Genomic DNA, 23449 nt, shown 5'->3' on the forward strand with positions numbered 1-23449 from the left:
TCCCTTGTTTGATTTACTTTGTAAAGAGATGAAGAGTTATATGAAGTTTTGTTGTTATATTTTAAAGATGTTGAGATGTTCTTTTGATGATGTGAGGATGATGTGGGATTTTATATCCGTATTTGAGTTTGAGTATTTGAATAATTCTAGATAACTATTTGAATGAGAACGGTGAACTCGGAAGTGAAATCTGAGTCCGTTAAGACGTTTTTGAAATTTTTGACTTTTTGACGATGAATAGTAAAGTACGGCTATTTCGTCTTTTTGTCGACTTTCAAAATCTTACGTGCACGTCGTCGAGAAATATTCTTAGTTTTTCGATACGAGTCCAATAATGAAAGTTTTTATTTTTGGACGACGAGTGAATAGTAAATCGGGATTTCTCGATAAACGTGTAAATCTCGTTTATCAGAATTTCGAGAACGAGCTTGTATTTTCTATATTTATATAGAATTACGAGTGTAATAAAAGTGAGTAGGAGTTGAGAGGGCGAGTAACGAAGAGTATGGGTAGTTAGTCGTTAAAACGAGACGAGACGAAACGAGATATTTAACGACTAACGGGTTAATATCCTAAATATCTAACCTACCCTACCCCTAACCACCCCCCCAACTGCCCAAACTCACTCACTCACACATATTACACGTTTGTTTCAGCCAAACACTTTTAACTCACACACACAACACCTAAAACACACACTAAACTCACGCATAACACCATTGTTGAGGAGTTGGAGCTTTTGACCTCCGATTTGAGCACCGAGACGAGCGCCGATCATCTTTTCGATCACGTATCTAAGTAGGTAAGATCTCTACCTACGTTTTGATGGTTTTCTTTTCGATTTTCGTCGACGTCGAAAAACGTCGATTCTCGACTTTATTTTGGAACGACGTCGGATCGTCGTGAAATTTTAGTATGTTGTTCTTGGGTAGATGTTGAGCATGTTTAATGAAGGGAGTAAGAACGGAACGAACCGTAGCTATGAAACCCATGAGGGCAGCCCCGTTTTTCACATATTAGCTTGTCTTTCGATTTTTGTTTGATCGTTTTGACTTGATATTTGTGCTTAGGGGTATGCTAGAATCGATATATATTAAATTCGTATTTTTCCAAGCACGAAAATTGTATAAATTTTTGGAGTATGATTATTTAAATTCGTGAAGTTTGAGACGTTGCATAATGAATATTATTGCGTATATGTGTTCTACGATGTCACATGAGCATGCTAATTGATTTACAATTTATGGATGATAATTGTTGAACGAAATTAAAACTGGAATTCTGTCAAAATTTTACAGCAGTTTCAAGCTTATGTTTCTATGAGTTTTCATTGCTTGATGGCTCTGAAATTTTAGTATGTTTATCTATGATATGTGTATTTCGTCGCTGCAAAATTTCATGTCTTTTGGATGATGTTTGGTATTTTAAAGATATTTTGAAAAAATCCTTGACAGAATCTGTCAACTGTTGGTAGACTTCACAAAAACGTTTATATCTATTAATCCATGAAGGATTTTGCATCACCGTTTTTTTTAAACGAAACTAGACTTCAATACTTTTCTAAAAACATAAGATTTCGATTTTTATGACCTCTGAAACAGAGCAGTTTATTATTTCAAAAATGCCCTGTTCTGCTGTCATATTTTTCCAATAGTAAAAGTGTATGAGTTTCATTGTTTATTTGGCAGATCATATGAACGTTTTCTCTTGTGAAATTTTAACCAAATCTTCAAGGATACCTTTAGTTTTGGCTGATTAAATTTGATGGAATTTTATTAAGGTTTGCCTTGGTTTCTAATGGCCTAAACAAAATTGGCAGAAACTGTCAATCTTTGACAGCCTGCACTAAAAGAGCAATATCTCCAAAAACCTTTAACCTTTTTGGTTAACTACCATTTTTAGAGTGAACTACACTTCATGGAGTTTTTGAGATCAATTGGTATGAGAGTTTATGATGATTGAGTTGGTTGTTATGAATTTTTAAAGATGACACAAAAACAGCAAAACTTTCTAGAAAACAACTTGATTATATTTGTTTTGATGGATGATACGATATGACTAAATGGTGTGAGTTATGAGAGTTATGATTAACGCACATAAATGTTGGTATCTGACACTCGAACAATTGGTGTCGAGTATAAATGATAGTTTACTGATAAAGAGTTTTGATGATTTTGAATTGTTTGGTTTGCGTTGAAAAGATGTCAAGATGTTAAGTTTTGAGTCGAGAGACGAGTTCACGTAGTGAGATTCACGCGTTGAAATCTCGTGGCTGACATTATATATGAATAGGTCATGTCGAAATTTTTAGTGAAATTAGAATTTGAGCATAGTCAATTCTTGTTGACCTGTGACTCAAATACATGCCTAATGGAAAGTTTAACTTTCTAATCGGTTAATTAGACGAGATGAGAGCGAATAGATCTGCTAAGAAAGTGGACTTTTCGATGTGTTAAATATTTCTTTTAATTGAAGCGCTGCTAATTATAACATAAGGATGTTATAATTAATGAGTAATGACGAGAGATAATAATTGTTATATTGATTAACAATCAAGAGAGATGAACATTAGAGATACTAATGTTTCATAAAAGAGATTAGATTATTAATCGAGGTTTCTTTTATAACTTCTCACCAATTCTTCATAACGATGAAGGTCCTTTTGGGAAGTAACGACTTGAGGGAGAGAGTGACGTTACTCATTGATACAGAGACACAACGAGGTGGGCATTACTTTTACTATACGTATATAGAGATCCCCTGCGTGTCGTAGGCCTCTTATACGAATGAATGCATGAGATGATTTAACTGTTAATTTCAGTTTTATATATCTATCAAACGAGTTTAATGCTACCTTTGAACAAGTTATTTCGTTACAAATCTTTGAACTGGAAAATATTACAACTGTTGTCTTGCCATAAAATGTTTAAATTTTAGTATGATATCTATCTGCTTTGGCTTTGCCAATGATGCAATCGAATTCGGGTCCTGAGCAGTTGATAGCTATCCTGCCAGGACTAGTGTACACCAGTGACCGTGAGTCATCTAGCGGGTTGGCCGGTCAAGTGACCGTGAGAGGTGGCCACCTCTCCGGCACACAGTTTCAGATATGATAGATTACAAAAGAACTTAGTCTGATCAGACGAACTTTAAGAATCACAAATGAACTTAGTAAGCTTGGGCCTTTTTAGCGAAAAACTCCCTTGCTGTACTGTTTATGATGGCATGACAATTTACAGTTTTGAAGCATGTATTTTTATACCTAGGCATACGTGCCCACTGAGTGCTTTTGTACTCAGCCCTGCATATGTTTTCTAAATGTGCAGGTTGAGCTGATGTGATGATGGTGCTGCAATGAGCGGAGTCTCCAGGGTTGTTAATAAATAGTTAACCTGTCTAGAATATGTCTTCATACATATGTCTAGCTACTTTCCGCTGCAAGATGTTGTTGATGTTATAGTATGTTATGTCATACTTTGAGTCTTAAGAGAATGGTTGCATATGATGTATAACTTGATTAATGATATTAATTAACTTTTATGCAGTCTTTCATAGACTGTTTTCAATTGAGTATTAATGAATAAAAATGACGAGTTTTATTAAGATGAGTAAGTTTTACGGCTATAAATGACGCCCCTTTTCTTCCCCTTCTTCTTTAACCCCATCCCTAGTCGTGGATCACTCGGCCTAACTATCCCTAGTTAGGGCGGGCTGTGACAGAGTGGTATCAGAGCGAAGGAAAGCTCTGAATTAGAAGTCTTGAGTTTAGTCTAGAATGAGTCACTAGACTAATAGTTATTAACAACCGTGAGCTCAGCGCACCATCACACCAGGCTCAACGAGGTATGTAAAATTTCAAAGTTTATTTGACGTTAAATTTTGAAGAGCATGATGTTGAGGTTATATGATGAGTTATGATGTTACACTTTGAAGGTGCATAGTTTGAGTTTTAGGATGACAACATGATTAATAATGAGTTATTATGTTGTAAGAGCATATGTTGATGTTACATGATGAATCATGAGAGCGTTTATATCATATGATGTTATATGATTGAGGATGCATAATTATGAGTTATGATGTGATGTATTTGAGATGTTTTGTGATGAGAATTGTTTGAGCAGTTGTGATAAGTCACGATGATTTAGATGAAGGAATCTAATGTCATTGTTAAGAGAGATTTTTTTTACTAAGTAGAAGGATGAAATGAGAACTTAGAGCTAAAAGCTTGAGAGAATTAGCAATTGCTTTAAGTACTTGTTGGTTTGAGTTATGAGTTTGAGTTATGAGCTTGAGTATAATAACATGATTAATGATGAGTTATTAGCATGCTGCAATGAGATATTGTACGATATGTTGAGTTATTTTATGACGCGAGTTTTGCTCACGCAACCTTAATGGTACTTGAGGAGGTATCATGAGCCATAGTCTTTGGAGATGGCTTTGAGAGAGAATTGTTGAGTTGTCTTACTGATATGATTTAGATTAAGGGATCTAATATCATTGTTTAGAGAGATTCCCTACTAAGTAAAGACGGGACGAGATGAGAATTTAGATGTTTTGAGCTTGAGTTTTAAGATAACAGTACTACTTAATAGGAGTTTTGCTAAGTTATGTTTTGTTTATTTCTGTTGCTGGAGCCAAGTAGAGTTAGTTCCTAGAGTCACCTTTAAGTTCTCCTTATAGGTTGGCCAGGACTGTTGGCACTGCACAAAAGTGGACTGTTGTGAGATCGAACTCAGGAAAGATCGGATACGAGGACGAGGCGTACAGTATGTGGTACAGAGATACCCTAGCAGATTTTCAAACACATGTTCATAGACTATGAAAGGATGAAAGCCTTATGGTTGTTACTAGACTGGATGGCATCGTGCACCTAGTCCCCGTGCTACCAATCGAGTGGTAGGATTGAGCAAGGAAGAAAGCCACTCAATATGATGGGACATGTCGTCTTGAGCATTGGACCCACATGAGATGGGATTTGTTACAGATACCCAGATTTTCTATGCGGATCTACTGACCAGATGCTTGTTTTCTACCAGGGACTCTAGAAGAGTGTAGTAGATATCGAGTCGATCCTTGAGTATCAGTTACCAAAGATGATAAAATGATAAACGATAATGAGGATGAGAAGTAGCCGAGGAGGGCTAGAGTTGATGAGGATGAGAAGAGAAGTCGATGTAGGCTAGAGCTAAGGATGATCTTGAGAGTATGCGCGGTACACCCTCGTTTTTGATTAGTTGCAATTACATTGCGATGTATATAACTTACTTAGGAGATACTGGTACTTGAGATTTTGACATGATGATAGATAAGCATGCGAATTTAGTACCCTACTGATGTTAAATAGATGGATGTTCCTAGTGTGCTAAAGTAGCAACTAGATGAGTTAACTGGTAGCAATTACCGTAGGAGGTCCAGACCGAGACATAGTACTATTAATGGTGTCGATTTAGAAGGGACATTACGATAGATACTATGGTTTTTGTAGGGTTTAAATAACCCCTTTATGTAAGCCCTCTAAAAAGAGGCATTCTACTGATGGATATATTAGGTTGACCAGAGTGGTCTTTTTGTTAGCATTTCGTGAGTGCTTATTGCCTTACAGATGAATGTTAAGGTGACCGTGAGGGTTTCCTTAAAGTTGAGTTAGTAAATTGAACTTGAGTTTTGAGGATGCTTAGAGCGTTGGTTGAGTTGAGTTTTCCTTTTGTGATTTCAAAAATGCCTCAAAGATGTCATCAAGAGTGTGATGTGAAGGATAGGCGGGATAATACTCCGCCACCACCACCGCAACATGAGAGGAGAGTCGAAAAATATTGAACTTTCGAAACAAGAGTCTAGAACATAGGACCCTGAGTTTAAGCTTTTAGCTTGCTGGTGTGAACTTAAGTTTTGTTATGTATAGTATGTTGAGGGTTTAGAAGACACAGAATTTCCAAGTTCGGGATAGTATATCCCATGTGACTGGGGAGTGATTATGTTGGACCTGGCCAGTCCGCATGATCCAAATCTCAGTAGACGTGTTTTGGGTTTATAAACCCATGTGTTTCAACTTTCGGTTGAAAAGCCAGATGGGTTCTTACTCTAGGTCATTTTTGTTCGACCTGGTAGTTACTTCATTCTACCCTCTGGTCATCCATTTGAGTCTCTTGAACAATTTGTTTTGATGTCATTCTAGGGTTGAACCCTTACAACTTTTGAGTTATCCTAGTAGATTCTTTTGATGTATAAGACTAGTGAGAGGCACGTCAGAAGACTTTAACACCCGAGCAACTGGTAAACTACACCTGAGAACAATTCAAGGCTACTCTTGAGAAATATGTACCAAGGAGTACAGTAAGCAGCAAGAGGCTGACTATCGAAGTTTGATGCAAGGAAAGAAATCGGTTGTAGAGTATAACCGAGAATTCTGTGAGCTATCACGATTTGCTCATCAGAAGATGGATACTGATGAAGAGATGTCTGAGTTTTAAGTGCCGGTTTAAGGCAGGACTTTAAGGTAGTATGGGCAAGTTATTGGATGCACCAGTTAGAATCCTGTTTAATACAGGAGCCTCGCATTCTTTAATTGGTTGAAGCATGTTACCTTCAAACTCGAACCAAAAACAAGCTAGTCCCGAGTTGAGAGTAATCACTCCTGTAGGAAGAGCTACTACAGTTTCTCACATGATTTCTAACTTAGAGCTTGAGTTATGATCACTAAAGATGAAAACAAGAACCTTGCACTTAATGCCTATGTGGAACGTAGACATTATTCTAAGGATGGACTGGTTAGAAGAGAACTTTGCCCCGATTGATTGTAAGAAGAGACAGATAACTTTCCAACCACCTGGGAAGGAACAGACATGTTTTCACGACATTGATAGAAAGAAGAGAATTTCAATCATTTCGGCACTTCAGGCATCGAAATTGGTAAAGAAGAAAGGAGCACAAGCTTACCTAGTTTACTTGAATGATGAAGGAGAATCAAGTAAAAACTTTGAGGATGTAGTAGTGGTAAGGGAATATAGAGATGTATTTCCCGAGGTCTTACCAGGATTGCCACCAACAAGACAGTTGGAGTTCACTATCGACCTAGAACCTGGATCAGCACTAGTGTCGAAGGCACCCTATAGAATGGCGCCTAAGGAGCTACAAGAGCTGAAGATTCAGCTGCAAGAATTGCTCGAGTTAGGTTTTATTTGACCTAGTGTCTTTCCCGTGGGGAGCACCAGTCCTTTTTGTCAAAAAGAAGGATGACACGTTGAGAATGTGCATAGATTATCGAGAACTGAATAAATTGACACTCAAGAACAAATATGCTTTACCGAGGATAGACGACTTGTTTGATCAATTAAGAGGAGCGAGCTTTTTCTTAAAAGTTGACTTGAGATCAGATTACCACCAGTTGAAACTTTGACAGGAGGATACACCTAAGACAACTTTTAAAATGAGGTATGAGCACTATGAGTTCATAGTTATGCCATTCGGTTTGACGAAGGCACCAGTAGTTTTCATGGATCACATGAATCGAGTGTTCCATCAATAACTGGATAAATTTATCCTAGTTTTCATAGATGATATTCTCATCTATTCGAAGAATGAGAAGGAGCGCCAAAACATTTGAGAACGATGTTGGAAACGCTAAGAGTTGAGAAGCTTTTTGCCAAATTCACCAAGTGCGAGTTTTGGTTGAACGAAGTAACTTTTCTAGGACATATTGTATCATCCGAAGGAATTAAAGTTGACCCCGTCAAGGTACAAGTTGTACATGAGTAAAGATCACCAACTACGCCTAACGAGATTCGCAACTTTTTAGGTTTAGCAGGATACTATCAGAGGTTTATTAAAGGATTTTCCATGATAGCAAGACCGAGAAAAGAAGTTAAGTACAATTGGAAAGAGGAGTGTAAAGAGAGTTTTTTTTTAAGAGCTTAAAGGAAATTGACTACAGCACCAGTGCTGATAGTCCTAGAAATGGATAAAGAGTATACCATCTACGCAGATGCGTTAAAGAGTGGGCTAGGATGTGTTTTGATGCAAGAAGAAAGAGTTATAGTCTATGCATCACGATAACTTAGACCCCACGAGATAAATTATCCAACGCATGATTTAGAGCTTGCAGCCGTTGTGCATGCCCTGAAAATTTGGAGACATCATCTCTACGGAGTTAGATGTGAGATTTTCACGGACCACAAAACTTTGAAATACTTTTTCAAGCATAAGGATATTAACATGAGGCAAATGAGATGGCTCGAATTAGTAAAGGATGTTAACTGCGACATTAACTATCACCCTGGCAAGGCCAATGTAGTAGCCGATGCATTGAGCCGAAAGGTCTCGTCAAAGTTAGGATGTCTTCTCACGAGAGAGGATGAGCTTATAAAGGACTTTGACAAGATGAGGATAGAGATGATAAAACCACCAGGGACGATAGCGAGTATTGTTGAGACGATGCCTAGTTTGAGGAAAATGGTGATTGAAGCACAAGGAAAGATGAGACAATGAACAAGTTACGAGAAAGGATAAGAGCAGGAGATCTCAAGAGCTACAAAAAAAAAAAAAAAAAAATCAGACAATGCTATCTTATTTGAGGGGAGAAGATGCATTCCCCGCGATGATGAACTTAAGAATACGATCATGAGTGAGACTCATGACACGCCTTACACCGCCCACCCAGGAGGCACACAGATGTATCAGGTTGTGGAAAAAAAAAAGAGATTTTTGTGGGACGGAATGAAACGAGACATAGCTTTGTTTGTAGAGCGATGCTTAGCTTGTCAGCAAGTGAAAGCATTACACCAACGACCCTATGGGAAGTTAAAACCGTTGGAGATTCCCGAGTAGAAATGGGATCACATAACGATGGATTTTGTGACAGCTTTACCCAAAAGTCAAAGAGAAAATACAGCAATTTGGGTGATTGTAGATCGACTAACAAAATCTGCACATTTCATACCGATCCTAATCGCGTATGGACCAGATAAGTTAGCACAATTGTACGTTCGTGAGATTATAAGATTGCTTTGAGTACCGATGTAAGATCACCTCAGAAAGAGATCAATAAAAAAAAAAAAATTTACATCACGTTTTTGGATGAGTTACAGAAAGAGTTGGGTACAAGGATGAATTTTAGCATAGCAGACGATAGAAGATATGATAAGAACTACTATCCTTGATAGAGGAGTACATCAGGAGAATGTGTTGCCACTAATTGAGTTTGCCTATAAGATGTGAGACAAAGTTTCGAGATTGGAGACAAAGTTTTCTTGAAGGTTTCACCCTCAAAAGGGGATGAATAGATTTGGAGTTAAAGGACAGCTTAGACCCAGAGTTATAAGTCCTTACGAGATATTGCAAAAGATAGGTCCAATAGCGTACAGGTTGGCTTTGCCACCTAGCTTTGGAAATGTGCATAACGTGTTTCACGTGTCACAATTGAGAGGATATATATTTTCGACCCAAACCATGTGGTTTACTAAGAAGAAATGATCTTAGAACCAGACTTGAGTTATGAAGAGAGACCTCAGATGATGCTAGATCATAAAATTCGGCAATTGAGTAATAAGTCGATTGCATTGGATAAGGTCCAATGGAGATATGATAGTTAGAAAGAAGTGGAAAGAGAGCTTGAGGATAAGATGTGAGAGAAGTACCCGAAACATTTACAGGAGGTACAAATTTCGGGACGAAATTTATTTTAAGGGGGAGGGTATGTAACACCCGGGCTTTTGATGACGTGTTAATTGCTTAAGTTTGAGTAATTAGGGTTTAGATCCCTTGTTTGATTTACTTTGTAAAGAGATGAAGAGTTATATGAAGTTTTGTTGTTATATTTTAAAGATGTTGAGATGTTCTTTTGATGATGTGAGGATGATGTGGGATTTTATATCCGTATTTGAGTTTGAGTATTTGAATAATTCTAGATAACTATTTGAATGAGAACGGTGAACTCGGAAGTGAAATCTGAGTCCGTTAAGACGTTTTTGAAATTTTTGACTTTTTGACGATGAATAGTAAAGTACGGCTATTTCGTCTTTTTGTCGACTTTCAAAATCTTACGTGCACGTCGTCGAGAAATATTCTTAGTTTTTCGATACGAGTCCAATAATGAAAGTTTTTATTTTTGGACGACGAGTGAATAGTAAATCGGGATTTCTCGATAAACGTGTAAATCTCGTTTATCAGAATTTCGAGAACGAGCTTGTATTTTCTATATTTATATAGAATTACGAGTGTAATAAAAGTGAGTAGGAGTTGAGAGGGCGAGTAACGAAGAGTATGGGTAGTTAGTCGTTAAAACGAGACGAGACGAAACGAGATATTTAACGACTAACGGGTTAATATCCTAAATATCTAACCTACCCTACCCCTAACCACCCCCCCAACTGCCCAAACTCACTCACTCACACATATTACACGTTTGTTTCAGCCAAACACTTTTAACTCACACACACAACACCTAAAACACACACTAAACTCACGCATAACACCATTGTTGAGGAGTTGGAGCTTTTGACCTCCGATTTGAGCACCGAGACGAGCGCCGATCATCTTTTCGATCACGTATCTAAGTAGGTAAGATCTCTACCTACGTTTTGATGGTTTTCTTTTCGATTTTCGTCGACGTCGAAAAACGTCGATTCTCGACTTTATTTTGGAACGACGTCGGATCGTCGTGAAATTTTAGTATGTTGTTCTTGGGTAGATGTTGAGCATGTTTAATGAAGGGAGTAAGAACGGAACGAACCGTAGCTATGAAACCCATGAGGGCAGCCCCGTTTTTCACATATTAGCTTGTCTTTCGATTTTTGTTTGATCGTTTTGACTTGATATTTGTGCTTAGGGGTATGCTAGAATCGATATATATTAAATTCGTATTTTTCCAAGCACGAAAATTGTATAAATTTTTGGAGTATGATTATTTAAATTCGTGAAGTTTGAGACGTTGCATAATGAATATTATTGCGTATATGTGTTCTACGATGTCACATGAGCATGCTAATTGATTTACAATTTATGGATGATAATTGTTGAACGAAATTAAAACTGGAATTCTGTCAAAATTTTACAGCAGTTTCAAGCTTATGTTTCTATGAGTTTTCATTGCTTGATGGCTCTGAAATTTTAGTATGTTTATCTATGATATGTGTATTTCGTCGCTGCAAAATTTCATGTCTTTTGGATGATGTTTGGTATTTTAAAGATATTTTGAAAAAATCCTTGACAGAATCTGTCAACTGTTGGTAGACTTCACAAAAACGTTTATATCTATTAATCCATGAAGGATTTTGCATCACCGTTTTTTTTAAACGAAACTAGACTTCAATACTTTTCTAAAAACATAAGATTTCAATTTTTATGACCTCTGAAACAGAGCAGTTTATTATTTCAAAAATGCCCTGTTCTGCTGTCATATTTTTCCAACAGTAAAAGTGTATGAGTTTCATTGTTTATTTGGCAGATCATATGAACGTTTTCTCTTGTGAAATTTTAACCAAATCTTCAAGGATACCTTTAGTTTTGGCTGATTAAATTTGATGGAATTTTATTAAGGTTTGCCTTGGTTTCTAATGGCCTAAACAAAATTGGCAGAAACTGTCAATCTTTGACAGCCTGCACTAAAAGAGCAATATCTCCAAAAACCTTTAACCTTTTTGGTTAACTACCATTTTTAGAGTGAACTACACTTCATGGAGTTTTTGAGATCAATTGGTATGAGAGTTTATGATGATTGAGTTGGTTGTTATGAATTTTTAAAGATGACACAAAAACAGCAAAACTTTCTAGAAAACAACTTGATTATATTTGTTTTGATGGATGATACGATATGACTAAATGGTGTGAGTTATGAGAGTTATGATTAACGCACATAAATGTTGGTATCTGACACTCGAACAATTGGTGTCGAGTATAAATGATAGTTTACTGATAAAGAGTTTTGATGATTTTGAATTGTTTGGTTTGCGTTGAAAAGATGTCAAGATGTTAAGTTTTGAGTCGAGAGACGAGTTCACGTAGTGAGATTCACGCGTTGAAATCTCGTGGCTGACATTATATATGAATAGGTCATGTCGAAATTTTTAGTGAAATTAGAATTTGAGCATAGTCAATTCTTGTTGACCTGTGACTCAAATACATGCCTAATGGAAAGTTTAACTTTCTAATCGGTTAATTAGACGAGATGAGAGCGAATAGATCTGCTAAGAAAGTGGACTTTTCGATGTGTTAAATATTTCTTTTAATTGAAGCGCTGCTAATTATAACATAAGGATGTTATAATTAATGAGTAATGACGAGAGATAATAATTGTTATATTGATTAACAATCAAGAGAGATGAACATTAGAGATACTAATGTTTCATAAAAGAGATTAGATTATTAATCGAGGTTTCTTTTATAACTTCTCACCAATTCTTCATAACGATGAAGGTCCTTTTGGGAAGTAACGACTTGAGGGAGAGAGTGACGTTACTCATTGATACAGAGACACAACGAGGTGGGCATTACTTTTACTATACGTATATAGAGATCCCCTGCGTGTCGTAGGCCTCTTATACGAATGAATGCATGAGATGATTTAACTGTTAATTTCAGTTTTATATATCTATCAAACGAGTTTAATGCTACCTTTGAACAAGTTATTTCGTTACAAATCTTTGAACTGGAAAATATTACAACTGTTGTCTTGCCATAAAATGTTTAAATTTTAGTATGATATCTATCTGCTTTGGCTTTGCCAATGATGCAATCGAATTCGGGTCCTGAGCAGTTGATAGCTATCCTGCCAGGACTAGTGTACACCAGTGACCGTGAGTCATCTAGCGGGTTGGCCGGTCAAGTGACCGTGAGAGGTGGCCACCTCTCCGGCACACAGTTTCAGATATGATAGATTACAAAAGAACTTAGTCTGATCAGACGAACTTTAAGAATCACAAATGAACTTAGTAAGCTTGGGCCTTTTTAGCGAAAAACTCCCTTGCTGTACTGTTTATGATGGCATGACAATTTACAGTTTTGAAGCATGTATTTTTATACCTAGGCATACGTGCCCACTGAGTGCTTTTGTACTCAGCCCTGCATATGTTTTCTAAATGTGCAGGTTGAGCTGATGTGATGATGGTGCTGCAATGAGCGGAGTCTCCAGGGTTGTTAATAAATAGTTAACCTGTCTAGAATATGTCTTCATACATATGTCTAGCTACTTTCCGCTGCAAGATGTTGTTGATGTTATAGTATGTTATGTCATACTTTGAGTCTTAAGAGAATGGTTGCATATGATGTATAACTTGATTAATGATATTAATTAACTTTTATGCAGTCTTTCATAGACTGTTTTCAATTGAGTATTAATGAATAAAAATGACGAGTTTTATTAAGATGAGTAAGTTTTACGGCTATAAATGACGCCCCTTTTCTTCCCCTTCTTCTTTAACCCCATCCCTAGTCGTGGATCACTCGGCCTAACTATCCCTAGTTAGGGCGGGCTGTGACATTATTAAATTGAGATTTTATATAAAAAAGAAAGAGAAAATGTGACCAAAAACCCTTGCAAGCACAAGACAACATACAACAGACTAAAGGTCTGAGCCTCGATAAAATACAGCTCGTCAATCAAAAAAAAGCAACAAAAGGTGCCTAGCAAACACACCAAGAAAGATACCACATGATATCCTTAAATAAATGAAAAAATGTAGCACTCCAAGTGTTTGAGAAAGATCCCCAGCCGCAAAACTCATCTACCAAGAAAGTGTATTAGTTGTGGGGTGGGTGTCACCCAACTCCACTTCATCCGACCATCGCCTATTGGCGATATTATTCATAGCACGGAAATTATATATCATTGTTGCTGTGATCAACAACATAATCCCTCGACTTATAGCCCGCCTCCACCGCTTTTCTCATCCACCGCTTTTCTTATCCACCGCTTTTTTGAGGCGACATTTTATGCTATCTTATGGCACAATACATGTGGCTGCCTACGTAGTATTTGAAAAATGCAAGAACGTAGCTCTACTATATACACTTGAAATCCAAAGTTTTTATTTATAAACTTTGCGTACTTTTTATATTGTCGTAAATGGATATAATCAATAAGTGTCTACTTTGCATGATGGATAAGATGTAGGATTGAGTATTTTTATCCTCAAGAGTAGGATTTCTTCAATCACACCCTTTGAATGGGATAAGCATCAAGAAAAATTAACCTAAAGGATAAAAATAATCAAGGGCCTTGGATATCCCAAAGTTTCAATCCATGCACTAAAGTAAACAAGGGAATTAGCCTTACTATTTTTATCTATCAGAGCTAATCCTTCAAAGTAAACATGCATTGTCGATTTATTTGCTTATGGGTTACTTTTGTTATAATTTTTTTCGATTACAAATTTTCAACTCTAAACCCTAATTTTCGAGTTCTTAGCTAAATCATCGGACCACTCAAGCTCAAAATTTTATACAGAAAATAACTAATATTTTATCTAAATAATTCTATAATTGTATGTAACAGACGAATACCCACATTGTATGAGTATTAGGGGTTGTATGAATCGAGTTGATAGAATACCTTCATGTTCAGGCCCAAGCTCAGCTCGTGAAATTATTATTAGGCTCGAGCTCGGTTGAAGTTCAAATTCGAACTTTAAATCGAGCTATATCAATATTAAGTTCGAGTTTGATTTGAATTCGGTTCAATAATTATTCGATTAGAGCGAGCTCGAGCTCGGCTCGTGTTTGAATCGATGGTTTTTTGTGAATTGTTACTAAATTTAAGCTCAACTCGCGAATAAAATATATAACTTGTTGTTCGAGCTTGAGGTCAAAATCGGGCTCAATGAACACTATTTTGTAGTTCATTCAATCTGCAAGTTTCAATCTATAAACTACAATTCATTTCATTTAAAAGTTCATTTTCACAAAACAAATCCACGAACAAATCTTATGTGGTTTTGATTCCTCATATGAACAGAAAAGCAAATCGTGTAGCTCATGCTTTAACTAGTCTAGCTAAGAGTAGTGTTGAAATGGTTGTCTGGTATGAAAATTGGCCCTTATGTCTGCAGAAACTTCTCTCCGAGGATTTGAAATAAAACTTTCAAAAAAAGGAGATTTATTGAGGATAATAAGTTGTAGGGTATTGTCCAAAAATAGAAAGGGGTTAATTTTTTTTAGCGTCCCAAAATAGTAAAAATGAACTATTTTTTGTTGACAGAATAAATATTTCACATAGTAAAACTTTTTTTAATACATATACATATCTATTAAAAAAAACATGATCCCTAAAACAAGAACACACGAGTATGAAATTACATAAGTACATAAATGTATAACTATGTAGCATTTAAAAAAAACAATGCATAACTATGTAACCCATAAATAAAAATATTAGACATATTAATATGTAACTTATGGATGTATGCTCATATATTATAATATAAGTTATATGAACTACAATTATCTTTTTGAGTTACAATGAACTACAAGTTATAAGTTACAAAGAACTACAATTATCTTTTCGAGTTACAATGTAACTCATAATAACTAAAAGTTATTCTCCATTCGTCTCAAGTAAGACGACATGTTTCTTTTCTGCACCGGAATTAAGGAGTTGTAGATTAATGTTTTAAGTGTACAGGTATTAAAGTATAAAAATGATAAAGTAGGAAAGAGAAGGTGATGAAGTAAGAGAGAGCAAGTAATAAAGTGATAAAGTAGGAGAGAGAATGTATAAGGGAATACTTAATAGTGCTAATTAAGTGTTTAAAAACCCTTATTTTTTTCTAAATATAGAAACGTGTCATCTTCGTTGGGACGGCCCAAAAAGGAATATGTGTCATCTTAATTGGGACGGAGGGAGTATGAATTACAAACCTAGATGAAAAATTATCTTTTAAAGATTAAATTAAAATAAGAAAATACATATATACTTATAAACTAAAATTATCTCCAAGTCATAATTAATTACTTACAATATTATTAAAACACGGCTCCATTAAAAAGAAAAAAGAAAAAAGAATAACCAAAAACCCTTGAAAGCATAGGAACGCAGACTAAGGGCCCAGCCTCATTAAAACCTATCTCGAGAACACCCAATCTGAAAAACTCGAGATAGGAAAAAGAGTACTCGTCTAGAATAAAAAAAAGAAAAGTGGTGAGAGAGCGGAAAGGACCACTTCGAAAACTCCGGCCTAACCATCGTCCCCAAGAAGCCCCGGCTCTCAGGCACCCCCAAAAAAGACAGAAAGCAGGAAAAGAAACACAAACACCGACCAACGTCACGGTAACAAAAGTAAAAAAGAATACCAAAATTCGACCCAAAACCTCCACGCCGGTAAAAGAAAAGATGAAAATTCTTTTAACTGCGGAGCAACCAACGGAACCCGACCTCCTAGACCCCAGTGACGAGCGCACCCGAACACTAATGAAAAAGTCCAGAAGACGTTCCAACCACAAACACCAAAGCACCCAACCTTCACTACACAAACTCGGCTTCAACCAAGAAAGCTTCTTATACCACAAGGGAAACGTGCACCAATCATCATGCTTTCTCGAACACCGCCCAAAATAAAACAACTCCCCCACAAAAATGCATGTTGCACGAACATAACAACACATAAAAATATGCTATTCGAACATGACTATGAGAAGCCACCAGCTCGATGAATTCACAACTGAATAATTAGTGTTGGTTGTGAATTCGAGTTTTACAGCTCGAATTCACAACTAGTTGTTTTAGTTTTGAATTCGAGTTTTAAAATTAGATTTCACAACCAGTTTGATGAATTCACGATTGAATTGCTAGTGTTAGTTGTGAATTCGAGTTTTAAATCTCGAATTCACAACCAACTCTATTTTTAGTTGTGAATTTAAGTTTTAAACTTGAATTCACGACTAACAATATTTCTAGTTGTAAATTCACAACTAATGTTTTTAGTTGTGAATTCAAACTTTAAAACTCAAATTCACAACCAAAATAAATTCTGGTTGTGAATTTCACTGGGTTGTGAAATGCGCGAATTTTTTAAAGGGTGGTGTTTAAAGGGGTAAAATGGTAAGTGTGGGTATTCTTTTAAGGGTTAATTGCCCCTAAATACACAAAGTTTCATTGAATTATGTTATTGCACATCACTTTTAAAATCCGCTCTATAATACATTGACGAGCCCAAGTTGTTGGGAACCTTGTGGAATATCCTAACCCTTGTTTTGATGATACCAAAATTCATAGGACTTAAATGTAATAGACTAGAATCGTTTTTGAACTCAAGTGTTAGAGTTCGTTTCTAGTTTAGTTGCGGTGTCGAAGACTGAAGACTGCAGATACCAACTGAAGTATCAGTTGAAGAATCAGTTGAAGACTGATTATTTAATGCGCGCAATGGACTGATACTAAAGTCAAGTATCAGTTGACATTCCTCCTAGGACTGATCTTCCAACGTTCAGAGGAAGCCACGTACGCACAAGTACAGCCGCATTAAATGCAGAGATATCAGGATATCTTTATCTCTGCAGAGGTCATTCCTATCTGGTGGTTACTTTTCAGAGACGTCACATCTCCTGTCCATCAAAGAGAGTCGTTTCCACCCAGACAAGGAACCTCGAAGATTGAAGCCTCAGCCCAAATTCGAATTGCTCTCCAACGGAAGAAATCTTGAGGACGATTTACGCCAACGGATCTATTCAAGAGTTCTCCTACAAATAGCGCTCGATGATCACTTCAACCTTCACCGATTCAACAACATAAGCTGAAGCTCTGCCGAAATTGCTACTCAGCCTTAAGCTTAACCTCCCCAAAGCTTGAATCGAAGAAGAGAATTCCAAAGCCAAAATCAGTCACTGCTGATTACATACATTCTCTTAGACCCTAGGCATATATTTGTTTACCCAGAAGCCAAAGGTTAAACTTGCTTCAAAGAACTTGTTCTTTGTAAGTAGAGTTGGCACTCGTTTCAAACCTCCCCTCCAGAAGAGTGTTTGAGTGTTTCGGAGTTCAGGAAGGTACTCTGAACTCTGAGTGAAAAGACTGAGCATGTGTTGTGCTTAGCAGAGAAATCCGACGCGAGTGAAGCGTGGGTACTGAAGAAAGGTGTTCTTCAGTGGAGTGGTTGTGTGCACCAGGCAAGCACACGGTACGGTTTGCAGTGCACCAGTGAAGCACTTGCGGAGTGGATTGTTGGTCTGATCAACCAACCGTGGATGTAGGAAAGGGTTTTTCCGAACCACGTAAAAGTCTCTATGTTGTTTACAGCTTTCAGTTTTACATTATTACTTGTGTTATTTCATTTGATAAAACTGAACACTGACTAACAGCAAAGAGAAACCTTAACCAACAACGTGCTTCACCGAGGCTATTACGAAACTAAGTTTAATTTCCGCTGCGTATGATATTAGTCTAACTGACCTATCCTCAGATAGTCAGGAAGAGTGATATCATCTCTATCTTTGCAAACACGACTGAAGCCTTAACTTGGATCAGTTAAGTTCTAGCAACTTAACTGATAACTCTTTACTGAAGAGCCTTCAGTATCAGTCGTCAACCCTGTTGGTCAAAACTGATTTCGGTAAAACAGGAGTCTTGTTTGCATGCAAAGTTTCGTCTTAATCTCTGACTGAGATCCCTCTGATTAAGGTCGGTAGATTGTTGTAAAAATAGCCTATAGGTGTATTCCCCCCCCATACACCTATTCGAGACCCCCAGGACCTAACACAAGTTTTATGCTCTTTTTCATTGCTGTGTCTAGGTCTAGATCGAGTCTTTGTGTGTGTTTTGTGTCTGTTTTTGTGTCTGGTAGGACACTTGTATGGTAGGGGCTCGTGGATGCTAGAATGGGAAAAATGGAGCAAATCCGATGAAAAAGGAAGTCACCTTAATGATCAAGTCAAACGGAGTCTACAGGTTGGATGCAATCCAAAGATCGAGAGTTACTTTCGCTGACCTATTGAGCATGATGTTGATCGAGTAGGTAGTACCGCTCAGAGGAGGAGTTCTATGGCGTCCTGGGCAGTTGGAGCTGTTTCTGGGAGAGAGTGTTGCAGCTAAGGGTTTTGCTGCTGACCAAGAGGTTGGCCTGACTTACGCTCAGAATCAGCAGCCACCACGAGAAGTATCAAGGGCATGAGGTGGCAGGATGAAGGCAGAAATGGTGAACATGGGATCAATACATCCAGACCAGGCGTCCAAGGCTAGACGCTGACGTGGCAGATCCACTAAAAAAAAAACAGTTTTTAGTGGCGACGTTTTTTGTCACTATATGTACCAAAATTGTCACTATAAGTGGTTAGTGATGACTTTTGTGTTCGTCGTTGAGTTGAGACTGTATGCACCGACACTAAAAGTATTAGTGACAACGACAAAATAACATCACTGCATATTGAGGTATAGTCACAGATGATCTTGTCACTGGAGATGATGATGTTGTGACAATAATTAGTCATCGCTATATTTCAATTTTATAGCCACGTTCAATGATCGTCACTGTAGTTCATTGTTTCAGTGACATGAATTATTTGTCACAAGAAATCACTTATGTAGTCACACATTTTAATTGTCACTAAATTACTCGAGATATAGTCGCATTTTTTTATCGTCACTATAACTCCATCAATTAGTCACATCTATTTACTGTCACTATATAATTTCGTATGTAGTTGCATGTCTTTCTCATCACTAGAACCTCATCAATTAGTCACATTTTACAGTTATCACTAAAATAATTTGTATATAGTGACATGTGGTTACCGTCACTAAAGCGTCTCGATTTAGTCACATGATACAATCGTCACTACTATTCCGTAATAATGTCACGCAGTATAGTCGTCACAAAATAAATATTTTTTATTGTTATTATAACAATATTATTTTAGTGACAAATCTATTTTAACACTGAAACAAATTAACATAGTGACTAAAAGAATTTCTATAGTAACATAAATTATTATCACTATAATTACCGTCACAAATTCATAATAATTTAGTAACAAAAAATAATTTTAAAGGCTGTCACAATATTAATATAATGTCAATTATACAATTTGTCACAAAAATTAAATTATTTATCATAATTAATATTTTTATCTAATTTGTTAGTTACTATACAACTAGTCTACCTCCCGCGCTATGCGCGATGAATGTGATTTTTGACTCGTGTAAGGTAGAGTTAAGTTTTAGACTCAACGGAAAATTTATGAAAAAAAATGAAGAAAATCGAGCTAGTAACTCAAAAAGTGTATGTGTTGTGAATGAAATAGAGTTTTATTAAAAGAAAAGGAAAAACAAACGAAACACCCTTGAGAGCACAGAGAAGCAAACTAAGGGCCGAGCCTCGTTAAAACCGCTTTAAAGAAAAACCCCGTAGGGAAAACCTCAAAGCGGAAAAAGAGTACTCGTAAGAAAGCAAAAAACGTCGAGGGAGCGGAAGGAGTAGCTTCGAGAGCTCCGGCCGGACCATCGCCCTCAAGCTACCCCGGCTCCACCCAACAAAGGCGAACCAAAACACACGAAACCGAGCCCCAAGGTCAGACCCGAACGAGCCACAGCAGGCAGCCCGCAGCAGCAACAACGACCGTCGCGGCCAGCAGCGGTCCAGCCCGCCCCAACCATCCCACCAGCCGAACCAACCACAGCCAACATCACCCCCAGCAGCCAAGACAGCCGCGACCATCAGCAGCAGGATCAGCCCGCCCCAGTCAACCAGCCAGCCGAAAAAGCAAGACCGCAACAAACAGCCGACACCAACCCCAGCCAACATCACCGAACCTTCCTAGAGAAGCTGTGCGTTGCGATGTCCGCAACCACAAGCTTCCGAATAGCTTCAATCCCAAACGGCCACCAGCCCTCTGGCTGCGTTAAATTGGCCATAGCATCTGCCACGGCATTCCCTTCACGGAAGATATGAGAAACACGAAAAGTTATGTCATTAAGGCGAGCTAAAGTGATTTTCCAAGCCGCATAAAAACGCCAGGGAACAGCCAACGAGCGATCTTCCAGAAGCTTCACCACATATAGAGAATCCGCCTCCAACCAAAGTTTGTGCCACCCACGCGAGTGCGCAATGGCAACCGCGGTGATAACGGCAAGTAACTCCGCCTCAAAAGCATAACCCTTGCCACCTTTCAAGTGAAAACAGCCTCTGACAACACAAAACTTATCCCGATAAACCCCCCCAGCCGCAATATCGCCTGGAGCACCTGACGCTGCCCCGTCAGTATTGACCTTGATCCAATCCTCCACCGGAGGCCACCAGCTGACGCTAACAAAATTCGGAGGCGGGGCAGCCCGCATGGAAACCCCTATGGAACGAGTGATCAGATAATCAGACCACAAGTTAGAAGTATGGCCAAGTTTAGGGAACGCCTCATCCACTTCTTTGAATGACGCCTTTGCAAACGCTAAGACGCGTCGCTGCTCAAAAGGTTGGTCTTCAAAAATAGCTTTATTACGTAACGACCAAATACACCACAAAATGTTAGCAATCCTGTTCGCTAATATTTTCACCACGCCGCAAGTATACGGTGTAGTTGCAACATAGGGAAGCAAGGTCGTATCCCACAAGGATTGGTGAATTCAAACTTCTAAATATTATTAATAAGTTGTTTTCAATCTATTTAGACAAACCAAAGATGAAGAGATATTGAGAACTAAAACAAAGCTAAATAAGCAAATAAATAAAATAACAACAAGATAAACTTAGTTAATAAATTGGGGAATGACTCGAAGGAAAGTTATCCTAGGGACTAGATTTCGATGGATCGTAATGAACTTCAATCTAAAGCAATATTAATCTTGATATGGCCTACTTATCTAGGGCGATCTCCCCACTAGTTCTAGCCCCCTCCCGGACGACTAAAACAGTAGATTACGGGTCATAATTGCCGTCCCCGGTCAATTTCTAACCTATAACTCCCAAGAGCACAAAAGATCAACAAGCCCTCACCCACCTCTCAACCTCCCGGTTTATTGAGATGATATGTATCAAACTCCTAATCTATTGTAATTATCCTCTCCCAATTCAAATCACAAATTAGAAATGCACAAAAGGTGGCCAACCAATCATACAAGAGATAAATCTAGGACTTGAAAAGATAACAATAAGCACAATCAAGATATATATTGAACAAAGAAATCAATCCATTACAAATCCATCTAATCTAATCCCTAAGATAAGAGATTTTAGCCAAGCATATTCATAATAAAAGCAAATCTCAAGTCATAAGAAAACATAAATAAAGATATAGAGAGATAGAGATTCATAGACAAATCCTATAATCTTGATCTTCAATCATGTAGTCTTGATGAGCTCCTTTCCAAGTCTTCCCCTTCTTTATTTGATTTTGGTGTTGTTTTTGTGTGTGGAAGAGAGAAAAAATGGTAGAGAATGGAGGCTAGGGTTTGGGATTGGAGAGTTGGGGAAGATGAAGTGGGTGTGTGTGGTGAATGAATGGGGAAAGGAAGAGAAAAATGGAGTTTTGAGGCTAAAATCGCGTTTGGGGTCCATTTGGGGGAGCCCCGCCCTTTTCCCGCGGTCACGGCCCGCGTCCGCGGCCTTCAAACGTGGGGGATGCTCAGGGGACCCGCGGTCCCGCCCCGCAGCCGCGGGTGGTGACCGCGGGTGTCTCCTGAGTCGGGGGCAGCTGACCCGCGGTCCCACCCCGCGGCCGCGGGTGGTGACCGCGGGCTACTGGGCGTTATGCGCAGTCCGCTCGTTTTGCTCCGTTCTCCCTCGTCCGGACTCGGATTTGGTCGCCGTTTGCGCTCACGGATTCCTCTCGAGACGTACTTCGATCTCATGTCTTCAAAATCCTCCAATTAATTCTTGATTTTCCCTGAAATCACTCCAAAACTACACCAAGGAATTAAAACTCAACAAAACTCAAAATTGGGATACAAACACATATTAGCAATCAATTCATGGGGGAAAATGACAACAATTCATGCGATATTGAGGTACGAAAACCATGTTTGTCAACCCCCCCAAACTTAAAGCGTTGTTTGTCCCCAAACAACAAAGAGAAGAGAAATAAAAGATAACAAACATGTGAGAATGAATTGGTGTCATTTCAAGGGCTTCAATTTTTTCAAAATATTTCACTAGTGTATCACAAGTAGATATGCATTTCAAGAAGTCACAAGTGATAGTAAGTTCAACATTATAGCCTCCAAGCTTGAATCCTCACAAGGTGAATGTTTCAATGATGCACTCGACTCTCAAGTGTTTAGAATGGACGTGTTTACACTCAATTCGAAACAATGCATGCAATCTACCATAGGCTTGCCATTTGTCCTAACTCTCTATGCTTCAATGTGTTATAAATAGAGATCAAAAAGGGCTTTCATTGGGTTGTAATGAGGGCTCTTTGGTAAGGTGAGTAGTTTTTTAGGCAAAGTGACTCATCCCACAATCCATCAATCACAATGAACAAATCAACTTCACCATTTCTTTTATCAATCAAAAACCAAAATTCCTACATTTCA

At 37.9% G+C, this 23449-nt stretch overlaps 1 protein-coding gene and 2 long non-coding RNA genes across 3 annotated transcripts in view; all 3 read left to right on the top strand.

The window, feature by feature from the left end:
* LOC131016821 (putative late blight resistance protein homolog R1C-3) overlaps window positions 1–23449 on the top strand; it is a 629159-nt gene that overhangs the window by 35362 nt on the left and 570348 nt on the right. The window lies entirely within an intron of this gene.
* Window positions 625–4074, top strand: LOC131017045 (uncharacterized). Its single transcript, XR_009099362.1, has 2 exons — window positions 625–802; window positions 3327–4074. It is a non-coding gene; the product is annotated as an uncharacterized LOC131017045 (long non-coding RNA).
* LOC131017047 (uncharacterized) lies at window positions 10383–13361 on the top strand. Its single transcript, XR_009099363.1, has 2 exons — window positions 10383–10560; window positions 13085–13361. It is a non-coding gene; the product is annotated as an uncharacterized LOC131017047 (long non-coding RNA).

The sequence above is a fragment of the Salvia miltiorrhiza genome, chromosome 3, assembly GCF_028751815.1.
Source record: "Salvia miltiorrhiza cultivar Shanhuang (shh) chromosome 3, IMPLAD_Smil_shh, whole genome shotgun sequence".
NCBI classification, from domain to species: Eukaryota; Viridiplantae; Streptophyta; class Magnoliopsida; order Lamiales; family Lamiaceae; genus Salvia; species Salvia miltiorrhiza.